This window comes from Ambystoma mexicanum, chromosome 10, assembly GCF_040938575.1.
Source record: "Ambystoma mexicanum isolate Mex_15411 chromosome 10, UKY_AmexF1_1, whole genome shotgun sequence".
NCBI lineage: Eukaryota > Metazoa > Chordata > Amphibia > Caudata > Ambystomatidae > Ambystoma > Ambystoma mexicanum.
This window is the reverse complement of record NC_090932.1, coordinates 1,254,381,253-1,254,406,153: the sequence shown is the minus strand read 5'-3', so window position 1 is coordinate 1,254,406,153 and position 24,901 is coordinate 1,254,381,253. Positions and strand designations below refer to the sequence as shown.

The window sequence follows — 24,901 nt, the reverse complement described above, 5'->3', positions numbered from 1 at the left end:
AGAACATCCGAATTTAGGAGCTTTTCTCAACTGTTGGTGACTTTTGGTAATCCACAAGGTAAGCAGGCCTCTAAGGCAACAATCTCCCGATGGATCGCTGCTTGCATCACAGAGTCTTACACCGGTCAAGGACTGAAGCCTCCTAAAGTTATTCATGCACACCTGGTGCGGGGCAAGGCAGCTGCAGTTGCCTTTCAAAAATATGTCCCCTGGGAGACCATCGCAAAGGCAGCTACTTGGGCCTCCCCATCTGCTTTTTGTAAGCATTATTGTCTAGACCTGCGTTCGAGATCTGATGCTCAGTTTGGTCAGGCTGTGCTGAAGAACCTGTTTCAGTAAGGTTTTTTTTTCCATCCACCCATAGTTCCTGTAAGGAGTGCTTGGGAATCTCCCCTAAGTATGGAGGAAAGGGGACGGGACGTAGGAGTATAACCAGGTTACTCACCGCACTGACCACCTTACTCCTAGTCCCTAGTCCCCTTTCCTCCATACGCCCGCCCTCCGTCCCCTCTAATAAGGTTCCTCTGTTATTGCTAAAGGTCTCTGACCTGGCGATAGAAAAAGACTGATGGGCATGCACGGAGCGGAGCTGAGATGGGCGTGGCTACGGCAGCGTGCCGGGCCCCGCGCAGAAAGAGAGAAAGGACTAACATTTTTGCACAATTTTTGATGCTTTTACAAAGTGTCCCATAAGTATGGAGGAAAGGGGACTATGGACTAGGAGTAAGGTGGTCACTACCGTGAGTAACCTGGTTAATCCATCACAAGCACAGAAGGTACCTGAGGTTCACCATTGCCGGTTCTCTATCAGTTCCGAGTTCTGCCTTTTAGGCTGACCTCTGCCTGAGGGTTTTCACCAATTTGATGGCAGTGTTGGCAACGAGTTTCAGGAGAGGGGGGATTCACGTCTACCCCTACCTGGACTATTGGCTGATCAGAGCCCGTTCTCCCAAACAGGCTCTGGAACATCTCAACGTAACCTGCCACTCTCTCCACAGACTGGGCACCTCCCTCAATTACAAGAAGTCCCACATGATACCATCTCAAAAGCTCCAATTCATTGGAGCATTCCTAGAATCATCCTCGGGAAAAGCCTCGCCACCGAGGCTCAACACATTCTACAGATGGTCATCAATTTTCAGAGTGCCCAGCGTCTTCTGGCCTTCGAATTTTTTGAGGTTTCTCAGCCTCATAGCATCGTGCATTTTCCTGGTGCCAGAGGCTAGCATAAGGATGATATCCCTCCAATGGTCTCCCAGAACACAGTTGTCCCAATCCTCAGGGAGGATGTCAGACCTTCTTCAAGTTCCAAGCAGAGTAGCACAGGATCTTCTGTGGTGTGCTTGCAAGAACAACATTCTGAAGGGAGAATACTTTTGGCAGCCATGGCCAGAGATAACAGTAGTGACAGATGCCTCACAGGGTGGGCAGCCCACGCCATCAATCTGACAATCAGTGGTTGTTGGTCTCCATCGGAGTCCAAACTACACATCAATCTTTGGGAGGTGAGGGCAATCAGACTAGAACTGAAGGCCTTTCTGCCCTCTGTACGGGGAAAGAATGTCCTGATAATGGCGTACAACACAATGGCCATGTACTACCTACACAAGAGGGGTGGTGTAGGATCACTACCACTGTGCAGGGATGCAAAGCAGCTGTGGTTCTGGGCAATTCAGGAAGGGGTCTCCCTGCCGCAGTTCACCTAGCCAGAGAGGGGAACACAGCGACAGACACTCTGAGCAAGCAGAGCACAGTCTCCCATGAGTGGGAACTATCTCAGGAGTCCTTCAAGAGATCTTCAACCTTTGGGGAACCCCTCAAGTGGATCTGTTCACGGCCGGTGTCAATCGGAAGTGCAAGCTGTACTGCTCCAGGGAATTTCCCCGAAGAGGAACTCTAGGGGACGTGTTCATAGTGGACTGGGAGTTTCCACTTCTGTATGCATTTCCTCCAGTTCCTGTCATTCCTCACATGATCAGGAGGTTGAGAAAGTTCAGAAATAAACATGATCCTTATTGCCCCGGATTGGGCCAGGAAGACGTGGCAGCCAGACCTTCTGGACATGTCCATCTGCCCACCAATACAACTTCCACAAAGAGAGGACCTTCTCTTACGAGAGTAGGGTTGGGTTCTCCTTCCAGAGGTCAAGATACTCAACCTTCACGCATAGTTTCTGAGAGGTTGAGATATAAGTATTGGGACCTCTGAGACAATGTAATGGAGATTTTACTTTTTGCCAGAAGGCCAGCAACGAAATCCTTGCATCACTGCCGTTAGAACAAGTTCTGCAGCTGGTGCAGGGATAAGACTAGCACATCTATGGTTTTATCTTTCTTATTACACCTGGCTAATCTGGGGCTCCTGGTTGGCACAATTATAGGGTTCTGGCAGCGCTATCTATTTTTAAGCACTCCTCTGAAATGGTATCTTTCTTCAAAATGCCACAATTTCTGACGGAATTGACAAATGTCTACCCTCAGACCCCCTTTCAAGTCCCGGTTTGGGATCTCAACTTAGTTTTGAAATTTCTCATATGTGTAGCTATTGGACATATTCATTCTTGTCCTTTAAGATTGCTAACACTCAAAACCATTCTTTTGGTTGCTCTTACATCGGACCGTAGAGTGAGTGAACTTCAAGTGTGTCTTGCCAGCTTTCTTACACTATTTTCTACAAGGTTGGAGTGGTCCTTTAGGTTAAACCCACATTTTTACCAAACATTGTGTCTGATTTTCATTTTACTCAAAGAATTATACTTCCATCTTTTTATCCTCCACCTCATCCTGGAAAGGAAGAGGAGAGATTACACAGGCTTGACCCAAGGTGTGCACTTAGCTTCTACATATCCGGGATGTCTAAGTTAAGACAGGATGATCAACTTTTCGTTGGTTACACAGGCCATATGTCGGGTATGGCCGTCACAAAACAAACCTTAACTAGATGGATCATTTTAGGAATTTCTGAATGCCACAGATTAGCTGGAAAAGATCCTTCTGATGGTCTCAGGGCTCATTCCTCCAGGGGCATGGCTACTTCCTCTGCTTTACTATCCTAATTCAGGAAATTTGTGCTGCAGCCACATGGTCCTCTACTCACACATTCACAAAGCATTGCTGTCTGGACTCTTCCCCGAGGCCAGGAAGGTGGATTTGTGGAGGCAGTGTAACATTTGAGAGTTTAGAGGAGCGACAGATCCCTGCACTATCATTTTGTTTAGTTGAGTGATTGATTGATTCCTGCAGCCTGACACATGGTTTGCTTGGGAAAAAACTCTGAAGTTCCCAACAGTAAAGTACATACTGGTGGGTGGGCAAACCTTGTCAGTAGTGGTGCTAGATTATGGTAATAACCATCAATGGAGTTACTTGTTGAAGAAAGTCAGAACACCTTGTTTGTGGTTCAAACTTTTTATTTTTTTTAACCATTGTCCTGGCACATAACATGCTAGGTGCATGTGAGAAGAGCCAACATGTGTTTTGACTGAAGTCTTTGTCATGGAGGAACCAGAATGGTTGAGGGTCCTTATTTAAGGATGTAGGCGACCTGGGGCTTGTTGTAAGCACTGGGTCCACATAGGATTGGCTGGGTATCCACTCTGAGTCTAGGTAGCAAGGATTATGTTGCCCAATGGCGGCGATCATGATCTATCCTCTGCTTTTGACACGGGCAACCATGCCATCCTGCTCAATCGCTTCCACGACAACTGATCAGGCCCTGGCCGGGTTGACATCCTTTCTCACCGACCGACCCTCTCTGGTCCAACTAGGGTCTTTCCTCTCTTTTATCCCTCTCTCTACTTGTGGTGTTCCCCATGGGTCTATCCTCTCTCCCTGGCTCTTCAACCACTACCTGGCCCCTCTTGCCCACTGCATCGCTACTTTCTGCTCCAATTTTCAATGTTATCCAGATGACACTCCGCTCTCTTTCATGCTCCCCTCAGCCACCTCTGCTTCTTCTCTCGTACCAGATTTTCTGGCCACAATTCAGGGATGGTGTGCCGCCAATGATCTCTGCCTTAATGCCTGTAACACTGAGATTCTCCTCATTGGGACACCCGCTCCCTCCTTTCCTCTCTTTCTGGTCGCCCACTCTGGGCCTTCTTCCTGCTCCTTCCTGTGAGGCTAAAAACCATGGTGTCATCTTCGACTCCACCCTCTCCTTCTCTCCTCACATCTCTGACGTCTCTAAGAAATCAAACAATCAGCTGCACCTCCTTAGAGGTATTCTTCCTTTTCTCACTTTCCCCCAGAAGCTCACTTTCTCCAGAGCTCTGTGCTCTCTAAGCTGGACAACAGCCTATTTCTAAATCTTCCTGCCTCTACTCTTCGACCTTTACAACTTATCCAGAACAGGACTGCAAGACTTGTCCTTGGCCTCAAGCCCAGGAATCCTATCTCTCCAGCTGTGATATCTCTTCAATGGCCCCCCGTGGTTGTAAGGATCAAGTTCAAGACCATCTGCATCATCCACAAAGCTTTTTGGGGTCTGGGACCGCTCTACCTCCAACTTTCTCTTCCAAAACATCTTCCTTCTTGAGCTCTCCGCTCAACCACCTCCAACTCTCTTTGGGTCAGAAGCTTTTCTAAGCAAAGAGTTGGGGGCATATCTATCTCATCGGCTGGGGCCTCCCTCTGGAACAGCCTTTTTGCCTCTCTCAAGCTTCACCAGAACCACCCCAGTTTCTGGAAGCAACTGAAGGCCTTTCTTTTCGCTTCCGCTTTCTCTCTTCCTCTCCCCTGCTGATGTACCTGACTGCTCCACACACTGCTCACATGGTCACCCTCTGAAACGAGGTCCAGGCTCCTGCATATCCAGTTGCCTTCGCACTGCCTCCGGGCTCCCCAGCACTTAAGGGTCTGTATCCGCAACCGTACAGTCCCTTCTGTCTGCACTTATGATCCACCCACTGGCTGCACTTGTGAGTTAACTGCACTTCCCCATTATAATATCAAAGCCTGTTACCACCACTACTAGGATTTGTCCCAAGGGTACAAGACCTTCAGCGAGCGGCACCGCACTTCTGCTCTCTTTTGCATCACGTACCGCAGAACACAAAATCCTGGCTTGTGAAGAACCGCACAGAGCCATTTTAACAACAAATGACTCCGCTTCTGCAGTGTTGTCCCCACAGGATTAAGAGGACACAACAATGGAAGAACAACACCACTTTACAATCAGTGCTTAGTCGAGACCTGTGCAGTTACCTGCGAATGTGTCATGAGGTTCCTTCACTCCCAAGCTTGACTGCTCACCATTATCCATGCTGACTTGGTTTACTCAACACCCTATTCCCTCTGGGTGGCTTTGGGGTGTATATCCATGGTCAGCTCACCCCAGGTACCTTTCTCACTTGACCTCCTGCCTCGACTCTATCCTTGTCTGCATCTTCAACCCTCAGGAGGCCTTTGAGGACAGCTTCTTTGAGTGTTTTCAATCGCTCATGAAAGCACCTGTAATATCTTCTTACTTCAACTGGCTGGTAAAAGAACCGTTACCACCGCCTCAACCAGCAGCTCTTACCACTCCTGCTCTGCAGTCTCAGCCATCACCAGCGAAGCCACTTCCCTTGGCTTCATTAGGTGAGCCGCTGCTGTGTGGCTCTTCATTACAAACCAACAGAACCACAAGCAGTGGACCCATTTCAAGGCACATAAATGTTTGGCTCTGATTGTGGAAGATTCTCCACAAGATGTGGGTGAGAGGGAAGAGGAGATCCCTTCCTCTACTCAAGTATTCCATAAGAGGGTAGGTAGCATGGCTGAATTTTTTGGGCTATCAGCTCCAGTGAAACATCTGTCTGAAGCTAATGTCTTGGCCAGAGTAATAGGCTTAAAGTGAGACATTCCATTACAAGAGAATGTGTTTTGTAGAAAACCCTCATTCTTTGGTTCCAATGAATAAAAGGTTGGAGGTGGACCAAAGGCAAACACCTTTGGATGCAATTAATTGGCTTCACACCTCCTTCCTTCATAATCGGAGGTGGAAGCTTTTCAAAAAAGGCGGTTCTTCCCCCTGCTCCTCCTCCTCCAAATCTCTTGGAAAGGAGAAGCAGTGGGAGAAGAATTGTATGCCAATTCAGCTTTGTAGTCGCATCAGGCAAACACTGGTGCCTTATTGATAGTGGCCAAACTTTGCCTTTGGAAGGAGCAGATTTTCAAACTGACCTACTGCTGGGCAAACAGGAATCATTTAAACCTGGTCTGCAAAATACCAAAATGATTGCTCAGCACCTCTTTGAGCGTTCAGCTCACCAGATTGGCACTGCCTTGCAAAGTATGCGTATTGGTGCTGGCATGCAGAGGATGGTGTGCCTAAGATCCTCCAAATTTTCACAAGATGTTCGGGATACAATTTGGGGCCTCCCGAGAGGTGTAGAGTTATTTTGCAACTCGACCGATGAGGAGCCTATGAAGTAAAAGATCTCCATTCTTAATGCAAAATCATTGGTCATTCTTACCAAGGCCCTGCACAACAATTCCAATCTTCTTCAGTGAGTCAGCACTTTAGCTCAAGACATTGGGAGGTTTTAGGGGTTTGCTTGAAAGAAGGCCGAGGCAATTAGGCTTCTTCTAACCTGGAGGAGAAACAGAAATTAGGATAGTGTCGGGTCTATCAAGCTCCAGTTCTGACAGTGTCATGGAGGTTTTGCATCTCAGAGGACTCCTGGGTCAGGTCATTAGACTCCCGATGCTACATGCTGGCTCAACCCCCTTCACTCATTCTTCCTCTCTCTGGTAGGTCTTGTCTTCTGTACTGCAGTAGGAAGTACATTCACTCCAAGAAATGAGGGCCCTGGAACCAGTTCCTGTGTCTGAGCTGTGCCACGGCTTCTACTCTAGGGTCTTTACTGTTCTGAAAAAGAACCAGATGGGCCTCAGAACAGTACTGGATCTGTCTCCCATGAATACTGTCATAGATTGCCTTAATGTTTCACAGACTTTCAAGAATTGTTCAGGGGTTATATTACAAATAAATTGAAAAGTATGGACAGTTCCTTGGAGCAATGGTGACAGACAATTGTTTAAAGACACTGGCTGAAAAAGGGGCCCTGGGAAAGTGGCGCTAGGGTCAGCCTCCTCTCTCTCACCTCTGTGGGCATCCCACCCCTGTCCAGGTGTCTGTAATACCTGGTTAGGGCAGCCAACCAGTAATCCCTACCACTGACTTAATCTCAATGTGTGTATCTTAGATGCAGGGACTTCCTTCCGTGGCACCAGGGGTGCCGAGTATGCAGGTGCTCCAGGGCCGGGGCACCCCTGGGGAACGGCCATCTGTGCTGCAAGTCCCTATACTTTCAATGTGACGTCCTAAAGTTCTACTCTTCCACCATCCAACTCTACCCACCTTCTCTCCTCCCAACGTCCTTCTCTGTCTTTCTAATGTGTGTCTCTCTCTCCTACCCCCTGCCTCCACCCTTTGATGTAAACGCTTCTCCCACTCTATTACTACCTCTCCTCCGCCTCCCATACAACTACTCCTTATTCCTCCCGCAGCACTTCTAGCACTACTCTCTTCCCACTTCTACTACTACTCGTCTCCCACTACTACCACTACCTTCTCCACAATACTACTACTCTCCCTTCCCCACACTATCACTACTACTGCTCTCACTGCTACTGTTCCCACTCCTCTTGCACACTTCCCACTTCTCTCCTGCACTCCTCTCCTCACATACCCCACTCCTTCATCTCTCCACTAGCCTCTCTCTCTCCTAACACTCCCTCCCTCTCACACCTACTACTACTTCACCATTTCCCTTCTCCTATCTTTCACACTATCTGTATCTCTCAGACCTTCAATGCACACCTCTCCCCAATTCCAAAACTACACTACACACAACTGGTATCACTCTTTCTCAAATACCTCACCTTCGCTAAACTCTACCACCAACTCTCCAACACCCTGCTCCTATGTTCGTCCTCCACCTTGTCTCTGTCCAACTCCAGATCCTCCTGTGATCTCAGCCATACAACCAACACTCTGCCTCTCCTGCTGCTGCAGGGCTGGTGGTTCTGTGCCTTTCTCCCCTTCCCATTGGCTAAAGCGCTCACCTGACATCTTGCACCAATCGATGCCTGTCTTTTCTCCAGGCAGGGCTAGTTCTGACTTTTATCTTAGTGAGCATCCTGTCCCTGGTTGGGAAGGATCCCTCTCCTCCACTTTGACAGGGCCATGACCCTGACCCTGTCACAACCTCCCATTGTTTAGAAAATTCAAGAGGACTACTCAAGTGCAGATACTGTCGATTCTAACTTTTGAATATTGGTTATGCATTGTGGACTTGAAGGATGCATACTCACATGTTCCCATATGGCCGCCGCACATGAGGTTTCTCTGCTTGTTCCTGGGAGATGTGCACTTCCAGTATAGGGTGTTTCCCTTTGTCCTGAATACAGCTCCAAGATCTTTCACAAAACTCTCATCTATTATCGGGGGCACATCTTCGTCTGAAATGGAAACATCTATCAGCACCTGAACGTCTTGCTTCTGTCTGCACCTTCAGCCCGAGAAAGCTTCAGTGGCTTTACAGACTTTCCTGGAGTTTTGGGTTTATCTGTGAATCAGAAAAAAATCCCAGACTATTCCCACGCAGGGCAATCAGTTAACTGCGTTCCATTGGGACTCTAACCAAGACACAGTGTTCCTGACACCAGAAAGGGAGATGGACGTCATGGAGACTGAACAAGAGTTATCTGTCAGCCTGTTGGTTCGGATGGCTCCTCAGCCTTATGTCATCTAACAAGGTTGGGGATAAAATGGTTGCAATGACATCTGGGGTAGTCATGGAATCAAGCTCAGGACAAGCAGTCGACACATGAGTCATTCCGAAGATTTTCCAATCATATAGTTTGGATTACTATTTCCAACTTACTTCTATAGAAGTAAAAAGGTGACATCCATATTGAGTTTAAGACCAAAGCAGATTATTGAAGAAATAACCCATTTTGGGGGCTGTCAGGAAAAACTCATGATGCAGGCAGCCTTTTGGAACACTCTCCATGAGACGACTATAACAACGGACTCCTTTTGGGTGATATTGCAAGACCTTCACCTTACAGGCTGTGGTCCACCCAAGAACAGACAGAACCATCAAGATGCTGAAACTCAAGGTCATTTTCTAGGAACTGGAGGCATTCTCACTTTTAGTTGCTGGCAGGATTGAGCTGATTCAGACAAAACATATAACGTGTTTGCACTATAGCAACAAACGAGAGGTACCACGTTCTCAGCCCTACGAAGACTAGCAGTCGAGATTTGAGAATGGATGTTATACTGTCAGATGTAGCTCAAAGCCTTCCAGGATCAAAGAACATGGAGAAGGTCAGGCTAAACGGACCTAACCGCTCCAATCACGACTGTACACTTAACGACTCTGTCCTTCAACGGCTTTTTCAGAGGTGGGGTTGCCTGTTTAAAAACATGTTTGCCACACCAGCCAATGCGAAATACAAGAGTTTTACATTGCAGGGAGATAGGCTCTCTAGTTGATGTTCTTATCATCTCTTCGAACACCCGCTCAATTTATGCATTTTCCCCAGTTCCACTAATTCCAGAACTGGTATCAAAATGGTGCATGACTTTGATGCTTCAATGATTCTGTGGACCCTGCACTGGCCAGTCAGGGTGTGGTTTTCAGACCTCATGAAGATGGCATCAGGTGGCCAGATCTTTCTCGCTGTATTCCCACAGATTCTATCACTGTACCTGGGGAGGGGGAGGGAGTATTCTTCATCCATTCCCTCAATCACTGAGCTTGGTTAGCTGGTTCCTGAGGTGTTTCCCTTTTGGTTATTTAGGTCTTTCAGATGGAAATCTAAAAACTATTTAAGCAGCTAGTAAACCGCCAAGCGCTCTCAATATAAGACCAAATGGTTCAGATTTTGGCATTAGATACACAGGCTAATTCACTCAAGAGTACGTTCATATCCACCTGACAGAAACAGGTATAGTACTTGATTCCAGCTGTTTGTGCTTACCTGCGATAGGGGCATATAGATGCACGTCTGATCGTTCTTTTTCGATTTCTAATCCAGTGATCCGTCACCACTTTGAGGGACTGCTGCATCTGTTTCCACCCATGAAATGTCTGCACCTCATGTGGCACTTTAATATAATCTTGTTTGCTGCTGTACTGAAGCCCTTTGCGCCAATGGAAACAGCAAAAGGCCACTTTTCTCAGTGGCTGTGACTTTGGCTAGGTGAGTATGTGAGATACAGCCTCTCTCGCCAAAAGGACTCTCAGTATTCCAAAAGGACATGGTGGTTCTTCGTATACATATAACGTTTGTACCGAAATTAGCTCCTTCCTTTCACATGAATCTGGAAATTACAACACCAGTCTTCTTCCTGGACCTTCAGTCAGAAGCTGAAAGGGTGTTGTGCAATTTAGATTTCCAGAGGATGGTGAAGCTTTCCTTAGACAAAACCAAACCAAAGTCTTCAAAGATAAACTATTTTTTGTTACACATTCAGGGTCATGCCACTGGAGGCAAAGGTCTCAAGCCATCCACTGCATGCTGGATCACAGCTTGGATTTCTGAGTCATACCACCTTCTCGCTAAACCTGAGCCAAATGGTATGCATGTTTACTGAGGCAGAGTTTAGACTGCCGTGGTGGCTTTTCAAAGACAGGTGCCATGGAATGTTATTACTAAGGTGCCAACTTGGTTTTCACCTTCCGTTTACAAGTATTATTGCATGTATTCCAGGTCCCAAAGATACACGAGGTTTTGCTAGGCAAATCTCTGGAATCTATTTGCTTGATTTGGTACCTTCCTCCATAGGAGACATATACTTTGTAATCTCACATAATTTGAATGAAAGGGGACAAGACAGAGGAGTAAGTAAACGTTTCTTGCCATAGTCACTACTGTGCTCCGAGTCTATAGTTCCCTTTCCTCCGTACACCATCCTTCATTTCCCCTACAAAAATGCAGTTGGCTTAGTCCATTTAACCAAGGCCTCGCTCTACCCTCAAAATCGAATTTTTGTTGTAAACTTTCTTTTTGCTGTGCAACATGCGCCAGTCTCAACCTGATGGGACTGATACCCATAAGTATGGACTAAAGGGCACTATACAGTAGAAGTGCAGTAGTCACTACGGTGAGTAACTTTTACTATTGTCCCTATAAGGCAATAGTTTTATCTCAATTACGTACAGTCGAATACCAATCTCGTTTTTGATGATGACAATCTTCCCCTAAGGAAATATGCCTGTAATAGACTGACAAGTGCAGACACAACAGCGTCCAAGTGGGCACCTAGAACTGTTTGATATATATTGCAGTTGGTATTAATCAGCACTATACCATGGTCGTTTTTCATCAACTATGGATCAATTTATGGTTATGGTATGAGAATAAGCAAAGACTCTGTAAAGATAGCGGACACTGAGACGGATTCTACAAAGCTATTATATATTTCCAACAGATTGAGGAAAAGGGTACTAATTGGGGCTAGTAGGGAGTTTTGCCTTTTTAGAGATTTCCTAAAGTGATATGTAGTCATGTACCCCCGCAAGAGTGTTTCATATTGTATACAAAGGCCTTCTTTTCCTCTACCGGGGCTGAACATTCATGAGGCTGTATACGGCTGAACATTCAAGGGGCTGTATAAGTCTTTGAAAAGTTTAGAAAATACGGCCAAGATTGTAAGTGACCAAGTCACCCCTGTGATTCCTACGTGCATACGTGTGATTCCTAAGTGTCTGCCATGCCACTATATCACCTTAGTTCTTTCTTGGTTAACCTTGAGATATGAGGCAAGCAGCTTGCCCAGGTTTTTGTTCCTGCCGCAATACTTAATTGTCAACAGGGTACCACAGCCCTGCTCTGCAAATGCTCTATTATATTGACAGAGGAGACTCGATAACTTCCTGGCAACCATACCCAATGGACTGATATAAATTAAGTCCTCACACCTTTTAATGTCTTAACAGTCGCTTTGAAGATGCCTACTCAATAATTAGCAAAACAGAAAGGTGATGACTCGAGGGTTTTAAATACAATTATAACCTCTCGCATTGCTATGAGCAAACATTTGATAACATTTATTTTCAGCCTGCTGTCCTACTTTAGAAGGGATAAGACCATATTCAAATCAGGCTTGGCCACACCCCAAAAGGAGCAGTCCAGCCAGAACTGCTAGGTTGCATCGTTTCTGCACGAGACAACAAGCAACCCTTGACATGATTCAGAAGGGAAGAGCACTTTCAAATCATGCTTGCTCCCACCCTAAACATTTTGGTCTCTAGGTTTGCCCAGAGCAACTGGCAGAGGTTAAGACTTTTCCATTACCTGCCAGCTATCAACCTTTAGGTTTGCCAGACTCAATAAGTAGGCTATGTAGAGTAGCCTTAAACACATCACGAGTAGTTGGTACTAATGTATTAGATGTGGAATGTCTTTTATAAAATGTCTTTTATGCTAATTTAACCAGTGTAGCCAAATTGAGGTTCTTTATGAGTGAGCTGTTGAATCTCCAACACCTGAGTGAGCTAAAAAATCTGGGTAAGGCTGTCATAACTGGGACTAATGTCCAGCAGAGGGACTTCCCAGGACCCCACTTGTTTTTTTGCATATTTTAAGTAACTTTGGTTCTCACCCTAAGTTACTAGGGGAATCCAGACGTGGTCCCCTTGCTCACTATTCTTAGAGAGGCACAGCTCCACCCTACTGATGAGGTCCAACCAGACCAAAACACCTGTCTGGGGTTGCTGTTGGTACTCTTGTTCAGAGGAGAATTGCTTAGCATTTCGGTGCTGGACTGCCCAAGGGCAGGACAAAGACTGATATGTTTTGGATATTTCTCCTCTGTGAAAGATAGTGAGCTAAAGAATCTGGGTAAGGCTCTTGTAACCGGGACTATGTCTGGCAGATGGACTTCCCAGGACCCCCCTTGTTTTTTGAATCTCCAACACCTTGCATTGATGAAGTCGCTGTTGCCATACCATCCAAGAGAGGCTAGGGAACTTTGGGGGTCATTGGGAGACACACATTCCCGGATGCATCCTGGAAATTACATATGGTGTATCTTCAGGGCCCCCCATCCTCCGAAAGCAGCAGGCAAAAGAGATAAAGAGCCCATGCATCTCCTATAGATAGCAGGTGGAGAATCTATTACTAGGTTAGACAGCTCACCCTCATATACAAGCTGCTGAGTAAAGACAGAAAGACACGCAGCTTAGCCTGCCCAGTGTCAGTAATTCAACGTGCAGAGCTGTAGTCTCTGTGTGCATTTGAGGGAAAATATCTGACATTGATCGTGGACCTTGCGAAAAAATACTCCATCAGGCCGGATTCAGACACTTGCCCCACCAACGTGAACAACAATTTCCAATTCCATGTGAGCGACCAATAAGGGAAGAGCCAGTTGCCCATGGGCTTGTCAGGTGGAGAGGTGGCCTAGGGGAACCAGATTCCCATAATCATGCCCGGCAAACCACTGTCTCCGGAAGCACCCGGCACACTCATGGCTGACCCTAACATGCTAGACCTAGGCGGGAGATGAAGTAAACCATTAGAACATTCCCCCCACTGAGGTTAAGGTGAATGAGACTTTACCTACTAGGGGGGGAAGTGGGCACTTGAAGCCAGGGACAGGGGTGATAAGGGACATGCATACCTAGGAAGGAAAAAGCTAGCCAATGAAACTACCAAATTACCCACAGTATATAAGTGGCCAGAAGTCCACTAGCTTTGTGGGGAAGAAGACAGTGTTCCTGAGAGCTGGTGTTAGAGAGAAAGAGAAGACCGTTGATTTACTACCCAGGTAGATTGGGGAACAATTATATCCACGCCAACCATATTAGACAGGAGCGACTCCTCAACTTGTGGCAGTTGGGACAGTTAAGCCCAGGAGCCCTCTGGGGTAGGAGAAACTATGCGCCTACCCATTCCTGAGTACACAAGGGGTGCAACAACCACTGTTGGGGGACATCTCACCATATGAGGAGGTGAAGTGACTAAGGCACAAATTAACTTCGATCAGGGTCTCAAAGGACCAAATAACACCATGACTAAAGAAGGGCACAGTAACACTTTAACTCCCTGAAACGATGAGGGACTTTGTTGGACGCTGCCCTGAAGGGACTCGGGAACTTTGGTTACTAAAACAAGACCTGGACGTTTGCAATCTGGATGATTGTCCCTTCTAGAACCGGGAATGTCATCCTCTCACTTTTTTCTTTATAGAAAAGCTCTCTTTTTCTAATGTCTAAAGAAAGCCTTAGGTCCCACCAGAGTTCTTCCAAAACCTTCCTTGTGGTTCTTTGTTGTCCCCTTCAAATTGCTTTTGTCCCATTGCGGCTGGACCTGCATTCCATGTCTATCCATCAGGGAGCAGATTTTGTGATTTGGAACTTGATTTATTATTTATTTACGCCTTATTTAACAATTGTTGTGATTCTTACTGTTTGGGTGCCTGGGCCTATAGGCTATCGGCAGACAGGACCTGGGAAAAGGAGACTGATGGGTGGAGGGAATCTTTTCAAATGTATTTCCCTGTTACACAGAGGGGTTTCTGTTTCCCTACATTATATCACCTCCTCATGTTGGTAAAATTAATTCTATGTAAAAGTCCAGCCGCTGGGGGCTTCTATGTTCATTCATCGCTGGGCTATTTTTTCCGCAGCTTTTTTTGCTGACAGTTTGTGCCTGAAAAAATTCTCATTGCATGTTTTTATTTTGTATATGCCCTTACCTCCCCCACACCCCCATATTTTACATAGTTTTTTTTTGGGCAACTTTTTTTCAGTAAAAAATGCAGTGAAAAAAATAGGATGAATGAACGAACGTCGGACCCTCTGGGAATTCTATCCCTCCCTCTTTGTGACAGCTGGTAAGCATTCAAACTGTCAGTCTGGAGCATGTTTTGAAATTACTAATGCTTTACTTGCAAACCTACCAACTTGCGCCCCAGTGATGTGCCCACATAGATTTGTATTCGTGTTTATTGAAGAACAGGGTGTAATTTTGAGCAAAAATTACTTACAAATTAGGCAGTAACTGTAACCGGAGGCAGTCGTAGGCTAAGGTGTCTTTATATGAGAGCATGAGAGAAGGTTTCTTCATTGAGTGACGTATGCTGGGGTAAGAGTAGGAGGATATACCACGCACAGGGAATTAAGCACATAGCAATATTTTTTAACATTAACACTCTGAGGCCAGTATTTACACATTTCCAAATTATATAGTGGTTCTGAGGACAGAATGCAAGATGTAATGGATCCTTGACACTGAGCTTTGTGCCTCAGAGAGAAAGTTGATGCACTGGGCTACAAGGTTCACCAGCCTCCAGGTGTCACATAACCCCACTTCTTGGATCACGTGTGGGAATTACTTCTTAGATTTTGTGTTAAGAAAACCTGACTGGGATTTATCACCAAATGCCATATACTATTTTTGGTTTCAATCCCCAAAGACTATCTTGTTCTCCCCTACAATATTTTAGTAACCACATCTTCATATATTTCCAAAGCTGAGGATCAGAACATTCATTGCATAAACGGTCATGATATTGTGCTTTTAATTTCCAATTTATAATATGCAACATACACAGCTGCCTCTTGGTCGACAAGCTGAGCATAGAGGGACCTATTCACTAAATTAAATGTTCATCACCAGTGCCGTTGCTTCGACCATATCGCCAAACCCAACAGACACTTCAGTTTTAATCTTCATTGGGAATCCATGTCCCTTTTCTGTAGGCACACCACCCAAGGCTGCAGCTTACTCAAGTCAGACAGCATATTTTGTCTTTTGAATGGGATTGCCAAGCACTTGACATTCCAAGTTATGAACCTAACCATTCCCCTAATGCAGTCAGGCCTTTTTTGTAACTCATCAATATTTCCAACAACCCATAAAGATGAATCCCCACCAAAGTCATTCTGCCGACCACTTGCATTACACCAATACTATAGTTTGGATACAGATGTCCAACTGCGTCCTATAGAAGTAAAAAGGTAACTTCCATCCATATTGAACTTAAGACCAAACGAGAGAAGTGAAGGAAAAACCCAAGACAAATACATTACAGCAACGATTAATAACGCTGAAGCCTCTGTTGTAACACACTCTTAACCTTTATCATGGAGAGAGACGCCAAAAGAAGACCACTAAAGCTTTCCCACCCACAGAACTGAAACTGCATTACACGTACAACATGACCCAACCTACAACAATATACAATTAGTTAGTGCCCATGTGTTTGGCGGTCAGAAAGCCCTAGAGGCGGTCAATCCTCCTGTTTTATAATGTAACAGGTTCATGACAGCCTGCTGACGCTTCTTTGGTCTCCAAAGAACAATGTCTTGCCTACTAACTTCAGTTTGAACCTACATTGATGCGTAAGTTCAGACAATGAATCTAATTGTTTTAGCACAGGAGTCAGGATCAGGAATGCCTTTATTCTCTCCACCGTAGCTTTATACAGATCCTGTAAAATGCAGTGACACTAAAGAGACACTGACTCTTCAATAGAAAGTGTTTTGAGTCTTAGCCTTCTTCATTATCATTTGGAGCTATGGGTGGTAAAGTAGGAGAAAAATCAGAGGTCTTGGGAATCAGCTGCTCAGCACTGCTTTTTAAGCGATCAGACACATAGAGGTGTTGGATTTTAAGACTGGGAAGCCGAAGAAGCTTCACGAAGAAGCTGAAGGTACTTAACTGCACCTTCTTCACCTCTTCTCTCTTGAAGGACATGTCGACGGAGGGTATTTCTTCTGTTTTGATTTTCCAAATTTTATGTCTGCTCCTGGGGTGCTTTTAAACTACATCTCAAGGATCATGGATCGTTTTGTGATGTCTTCTGCAGTGCTGATCGTTGCTTCAAACACTTTTAGACTAGTCTTAAAAACCACACATCACTAATCCAGTTGCTGGAGCGCATTACTAGTTGTGGTTATGAAGGGTTTCAGCATCCTAACCTCTTTCAAGTCAAGTCACTTTTGTGGTATGCTAATGTGCCATTGCAGTTTCAATATCCTTAAATATGCTAATTTTCTGGGCTGCCACGATGGCCCATGCACTAGAGCCAACTGTGCCATGTCACCTAGCTTGCCATCTTCACTTGGATTGATGTGTCGGGGGGGCCAACCCAGGTGCACACACCACACTTGCAATCTACCACTTGCACGCAGCTGTGAAGAGCTCAGTAACAAGTTCTTCCCTTTACTGTGTCTCAATACACTGCAGACCTTAGTTTGAAACATCACTTGTTTTGCCTTAATATCATGTCATGGTAAACACTATAAATAGGCCCACTGTACCAAAGCCTCTTTATGTTAACAGATTGGGAATCTGCCAGTTAAAACTATGTAAATTGTGTTTGTGTCCCAAAATGCACCCCTTGCTTTGCCTTGGGCCATAGCTTGTGGACTGGGTGATTAACCTTCGGTAATGCAATATTTATGTAAGGGCAGAGGGGGTACTTGTCTCTTCATTTGTTTACTAATTAATTCTGTGCCAGGTAAAGAGTGGCAGCCTATGTTACAGTTTATTTTTCCTAAAGCGGTTGCTTGCTTTGAGTACCCTAGGTTTGTAATGTAAGCTTTAATTGTCTTTGCTTTTCAAATACAATAATGGAGATTCCTGTCCCCTGGCATTACATGTTTTCATTGTGTTACTTTCTCCTTCTCTCATCTGCCACCTTGTCTTTACAATCTATACTTCTCACTTTCCAAATTGAAACTTAATGGCCAAATACTTTTTATGTCAATCTACGAAAATGTATTGTGGGTGGAACATCAAAAAACATGAGCATTAAATTTGCCACATTTTCTACAGGGTGCCTCCTATGTTAAAATATTTTCAAAATTCAGTAATTCTTTGCACTGTCTACATTCAATTCATAAAGGTCCCACCTTTTCCATCAAACATTCAAGTTGGACATTATGGGGGTCATTTTGGATGGAGCATAGTGTAAGAAACCTGTGTAAAAGCCTTGTGTAAGGCTTTTAGCATGTTTCTTACATCACGACCCATGTTCCTGCATTTGTTTTTTTTTTATTGATATAGCTGAATAAATCAACATTTCAATATTAAATTACAAAAGTTTAATAATCACAAAGATTTATAGTCAACATCATCCAAATACAAACAGTAATATCACATTGGGCCTCATGATAAGTTTGCTTGTCTGGCAACTACGGTACCGGTAAACTTGCTGGTACCGTAGTTCCCGGACTGGCATACTATGAGTTGTGGTCGCGGGGGCCTTTCTGCCCGCCAGGTCAGACCTGGCAGGCAGAGCGGCGCCTACGAGCACAGCATTTCGGATACACCACCACCGTTATAAACGGTGACGATGCATCTGACCTCCGAATTCCCATTCAGCCGAATGGGACCGAATGGGAATGGGGAGCATCTTTTTTCCGGCACTGGCAAATGGGCAATTACCGGGTCCGGCAGGGCCGTAATGACCCGGTAATTGCCCATTCACGGGCGCTGGGATAGAAATTGACACTGGCGGCAGCCGTGCCTTTATTACAGGCACGGCTACCGCCAATGTCATAATGAGTTCCATTGTAAATTGGTGGCATGATAACTAAGGTGTGAAATTACAGTACAGATTGAACAAAAGAGAAGGAAAAAGAATGGTCGTACAAATGATCAAGTGATGAACGCAAAATTAAGGTAATAAAATCATAATCAAGTGATAAGCAAATGATGATTCCAATGTTCACATGTATGCTAAAACAGCATCATTTAATAACATGTAATTCTCTTTGTAGGACATACATTTTGATTAGTTTATAGAGTATCAGCATGCATGAAGTTCAAATGATGCAAAGAGGATAAATATTAACAAAGGAAAAATATACTTCAGAATTATTAGTCTGATGGTAGCGCATCAATAGTTGCTAAATATAGAGGCTTCTTGAGGAGTCAAATTATCAGACAAAAACATGTGTCATTAGAAAGGAAAATAGACAACAGTTGTGCCAAGATGACTTCATTCAATTAAGTGGAATGTCATCTGCATATAGATCTTGATGTGCAGCTGATTTGTGGAGTTTAACAGTTCTCAAATTCAATTCAAGAAAAACGGATAAGTATGATAGACAAATGATTCTGGGATGTTGGTCTAATGACAATGCATTTAAGAAATTCACTGTCGCGATTCGAATATTAAGGACCGATGTTGAGAAAATCAATTTTCAGCGGGCATCTTCATCGAGCACTATGAGATAGTTAAGGTGTTTGGCAAGGTATTTTTCTCTATTTTAGGAAAGTCTGGTACACTGCAGAATAATGTTTAGCAAAGTTTCTTGCTGTTTGTTGTTATCACAAAATCAACAAATGTTCATTCATTGACTGATGGCTTTGCGTCTGGCGATCAGTTCTCTGGTGGGCCACAAGTTAAATTTAAAACACAAGATAGCTGATCTAAGCATCAGTGTGGGATGGGTAAGCAAATAAGGTTCTATGACCAGGGCCATTTTAAGCACTTTTGGAGCCCTGGGGACGGACAATTTGCGGCCCACCTCCACCAAACCAAAGCATTGAAGGGATCAAGAATGCTGGTTGCGCACCCCACCCGCCGCGCTCCCAACCAATAGGTTGATATACTGTCTCGCAGCATAATAAGTACATTTACTTAAGCCCCCTTGCCCTCTTCATTCTTGCTCTAATCAGAATGATAAACAAGTAGCATTTGAAGACTAACATTAGCAGTTTACAAAGGGGTTACTGTTCTTGTACATACAGGATACTTTTTATCAATAACATCCAGGAAGGTAGATGTAGTATTAATGCAGGACCGTATGTAAAAGGTACATATAACTCATAATAGACAGGGAATTCACACTAGCTGCCTCACAGAATGCAAAAGTGCTCATGCATGGATAGAGACCACCAATTGGAAGGAAGGAGAACACTACACATACCATAACATGGATAGTGGAGGCAGATTAGAAGCTCCCAGGAAGGTGTCTTTATCCAGACAGACTGAGATTAGAAGTGCGATATGGTTTTCAAATAGTGCTGCTATTAGATATCAAAGGAATAAAAGCCTGTGGTGTGCGATATAAATATGCTCACTATTAACAGAGTGAAACCATGAATAAGGCTTTTATGAAGATCATACGATGAGAAGGATGTCACTCGGAAGGGCTGAAAATTTTGAAAGGTTTAGGGACTGGCAATAATATGATTGGTTATTTATAACGCTCTTAATATCCAGAGGTTTCTAAGCGTGGACCCGGGGATCGAACCTGTGTTGCTCCGTGTCGTCTTGCTTCCAATGCGAGCACATTGCCCCTGAGCTATCCAACCAAGACTCAACATTGAGAGGTTAGGCAATACAAGGTTAAAGGAGATGCCCAGGATCACACATTGGTTAGGGGTGATCTGGGATTTGTGCCAACTCTGTAATTTCTGCATTTGAACACTTTATTTTCCAGTTCTTACCATGAACTAGAACAATCTCATTTTATTTTAAAAAATGGACTTTGAAAGTACACAAATCACATTACCAAACATAACAATTTTTAAACAAAATATTATAGAAGGGTGTTATGCAAAATGGGAATGATTCTAGCTTCATTCTCTCCATCATCAAGGGAAGTATGTAAGTATCAGCATACCAATCGATGTGATTTAACACATTTAATCTGGGTTTTGCCTTTTTATTTTAAAGCTTTACATACTTTCAAAACAATAGCTTGTGACATTTTCATTTGTAAACGTGCATAAAAACCTATGACTTTTACCAAAAAGCAAACCGTTTTTTGTGGCAAACAAGCAGACCTTAAAATATGCTTGCCTGAGGCCGGCAACATATGATCTGCTCTCTTCTGTCTACCGACCCTTCCACCCAAATGGCCTACATAAGAAGGAAGATCAAGTAATGGGCTAAACGATACCAGCAGCATGCAAGAAGGCAAACCTCACAGAATACAGAACAGTAATGTAATGTAAAATATATTAGATGATTTGACCAGGGTCACTGTATCATCTGCTGGCAAATCCAGAATACAAACATGAATGCTGGCGTTCCATAGTCTTGAATTTGGATACTTATTCACCTCTTGGACTAACAGTTTATGCCATCGTTGGAGGCACCCCCATCTGAACAAACCAGTTTCTAGACCTTTACCATACGGATGATATGTTAGTTTTTATAACAACCCCTATCTGGTACAGTTACAGGTACATTGCTGATAATAGCAGATGTTGTTCTGCAAAACCAAGTACATATGCAGGCAGGTTTATAAACTTCAGACATAGGAAAGGCTCAGCCAGCCTTGCTGGAATGTGATATTCTAAGTTTGCATGTGAACACATATCTCTGCAATGGGTGCTTCACATACTGAGCTAACTTCAGAACCATTGTGGCACTCTCAATATGGATTTCACCATTGCCTATTGCACACGATCAACATAACCCCCAGAAGAAGGAAAGAATGCTGCAGAGTTGTACCATAAGGAACACACAAACTATGTATACCACAGTGAACACAGAAAGCAATACATGATGAATTGATCAAGGCAGATGCACTTGCCAAAACAGAAGGGCAATGGTTTTAGAGCCTCAGAAGCACCCCATACAATATCCTGAAGTGTGCTATTTAAGACTGGTGAACAATGGTATCTTACTTCTTCAGATCAGGCAGACGTGTGGGGCCCCCTCCAAGGTGGGGGCCCTGGGCAAGTGCCCCTCTTACCCTCCCATAAAGACGTCTCTGTCTATGACATGTAACATTTTCTCTGCAAAGAGATTTTCTTTAAAGTTCTTGAACAACAGGCATTGTCTCTGTGTCTCGATCCAATCGGCTAGATATATTTTCATTTTAGCTCTATTTGGATCCACAATAAGTACATCCGAGGGTATATCAGTGAATGCCAGGATGTGAAAAATTACTTTTTTCCAGTCAGTTATACAAATATGCTCGGATTTGAATATGTAATCAGACAATGTTTTAAGTAAGCCGTCTGTATTAGCAACCAAAATGCATTTTCTGAATAAGGCACAGAGGCGCCATCGATACAAGCCATTTAGAGAAAATGAATCCCATTTCGTACCTTTGGCATGTGACCGGCAGGCACTGGGCTAGATTTAAAATGTGCCTGTTGTAGCAACTTCTCGGGTAATATGGTCCTTGTTTCCATACCGTACAGTAATACAGGAGTGACTATTTGATTATAGTAGGTCACTGCAGGCAATGTTGAAAATTTGCCATATTTGTAAAGTATGTTTTTGGTTTGTCGGATCGGAGTTACTAGTTTTCTTTCTAGGAGTTGTGAGTTTCATTCTGTTGTTGATTATCAATAATCATGCCCAAGTATTACTACTTGTATTAATCTATCTTGTAGAGTCCACTTAAGTTTACTTCGACTAGAGCGTGTGCCATTACAAAGCACGATTTTGGTCTTCTGAATGTTTATGGTTAGCTGATTTGCATATATATAAAGTGAAAAGGAATCAAGTAACCTCTGCAAGCCCATGGGAGTCTTGGAAAGCAGGACCAGATCGTCAGCATATAGCAATGCGGGTGCTTGTCTCAAGCCCATTTTAAGTGCATCAGCAATGATGTGTTCAAATGATTCTGGCATATCGGATATGAAAAAGTTAGAGGGCTGAAACAAGGAAACAGCCTCGCTTAAGCCCTCTTGCAGTTCGCATAGAAGCAGAGAGCATACCCTCGGAGGTAAGCCTAATCTGAACCAAAGTGTTTGAGTGCAGTGCATCTATGATGTCAATTAATGTCAATGGACATCCTGCTCCATGTAGTTTATTCATGAGGAGTTGTCGGGAAACAGAATCGAAGGCGGCATGAAAGTCGACAAACGCAAAATAAAGAGGTTATTTTGTCACATGTGCATTAAGTTAATAGCTGTTCCCATGCCTACTACGAATCGTGTCTGCTTGGGATCACGTTTTCGATGTGATAACGTCCACTGGTTGAAGTCGCAAAGTACAAACTGGGCAAAAGAATTTCCTGGCGCATTCAGCAGCGCAATGGGTCTGTAGTTAGAAGCAAGTGAGCAATCTCCTTTTTTAAAGATTGATACGATCACTGACTTCCACCAAGAAAACAGTAGGGTGCGACTTCTGAGGATATCTGTGAAGACATTATTTAAGATAATGGACCAGATCCTAGGGTGAACCTTGAGCATAGCCTTGCTTAGCTCATCAGGTCCAGGGGCTCGTGATCTGCTTGATTTTTTGATAAATTGTTCTATCTCTTCTTCAGAGGTTCGCAGTTGCCAAGTTCCATAAGGAGTGAATGTGTTCCGAGCAGCTGCCGAGATTGGATTGGCATATAAATTGGAGAAATGCTCTAGCCACTGTTGCTCAGTGATGCCATTGATTTGAGTAGCTGTTGTGGGTGGATTGATTCAAGAGAGAACATGGGCCTCATTACGAGGCTGGCGGTAAGGGGTTAACGGCACCAGTAACCATGCCGGTGCCGTTAACCCCTTACCGCCGCATTCCGAGGTCCCTTAGTGGGCTCCTCTAAGGCTGGCTGGTTGCTTCCTCCCCATTTCCATTGAGCCCTATGGGGGCTCGTATGGGAATGGGTTTTTTGAATGGGGACTTACTGGGTCCTCCAATGTTGGAATGACCCATTAAGTCCCCATTCAAGGAACCCGGACACGACTTTGGAGGCAGCCATGGCGGTAATAGCACCATGGCTACCCCCAAACTCGTAATGACCCCCCATGTCTGCACAGTGTTCTTGTTAGCTAATGTTTGAAGCATTGCTTCTCCATCACACTGATACATGAGGGCCTTTCGGCCACCAACCCAATTTTTGTATTTGCATTTTGCAGTTTCTAACACGATCAGTCTTTCCATTGGTGGAAGCTCATTAATTAATTTCTTTGAGTGTCTGAGATCAGCTTATTTTTTCCCGGAGTTCAGAGTCAAAGCAATGGGTGTTTCTGCTAAGGGCCGTGGAGGTTGTTTTCAAACGATTGAGAGCTACTGCATATGGTTTGTCATCGTTCCTTAGTTGATCCTGCAGGAGTTTGTTGTTAAGCTGTAGCAGTTTGTTTTCAGTCCACCAAAAACGTATTTTGACATTATTGACATTCAGTGAGATCTTATACCACTGTTTTGCAATCTGGTGATGTTTAGAGTCCCTGGTCCAGTAGAGGGTAAGGATGTTGTGATCACTATGCAATTGCTTAACGACCTCAAATTTGTCAGCTACAGCATCTATTTGTCTGCATAGGTGTAATCAATTATACTCTCTGTGAGTCCTCTGCACCAGGTACTGTGAGGGGAAAGATCACCTGGTAGGGAGCCATTGGCCGTTCTAAGATGTCTTTCACTCATTAATGAAGTCCACCTAGTAATAGTGTTGTTACGAGTTACTTTGCTCAGTGGAAGACAGCGTAGGTTGAGATCTCCAGTGATGATAGTGTTGGTAATGACAGGATCAGCAGTGATTGTATTGAGGAGTTTTCCCAGGTCTCTAAAAAAACAGTCATCTGATATACCGGCAGGATTTCTGTATATATTAAGAAGAGCTATTACTCAGTCTTGAAACTGTAAGAAATTGTTCGGGGTGGACCATGGTTGAATCGTCAGGCTTCATTTACTTTAATAGCTATGAGAAGACCAGAACTTGGTTGTCCTTTATGAGCTGGGGTTGCCGGAAGTGGTGATTATTCCATATTGGAGTGTTTGTGAGCCATGTCTCTTGGAACGTCAGAATATCAAAGTCATCAATTTTATTAGCAGAAAAATCCATTAAATGAGCGTGGCCGCGTGTATTCCAACTGGCCAGGCTTCGTTTTTTGTTTTCAATGATCTTGGGTTGTTATGCTTGAGGTTTGGTCCATTGATTATGGGAATGTGGAATGTGCGGAACGCATTTAGAACATTCTGATGCTAATCTTTCTGTTTGCATTAACAGAGATTTAACACTGCTGTTATGTGGATCTTGGGC

The 24,901-nt window shown here is 44.3% G+C and overlaps 1 protein-coding gene across 4 annotated transcripts in view; it reads right to left on the bottom strand.

Moving 5' to 3' along the window:
* The window catches only part of TBX5 (T-box transcription factor 5), a 409,300-nt gene that overhangs the window by 291,677 nt on the left and 92,722 nt on the right, over nt 1–24,901 (bottom strand). The window lies entirely within an intron of this gene.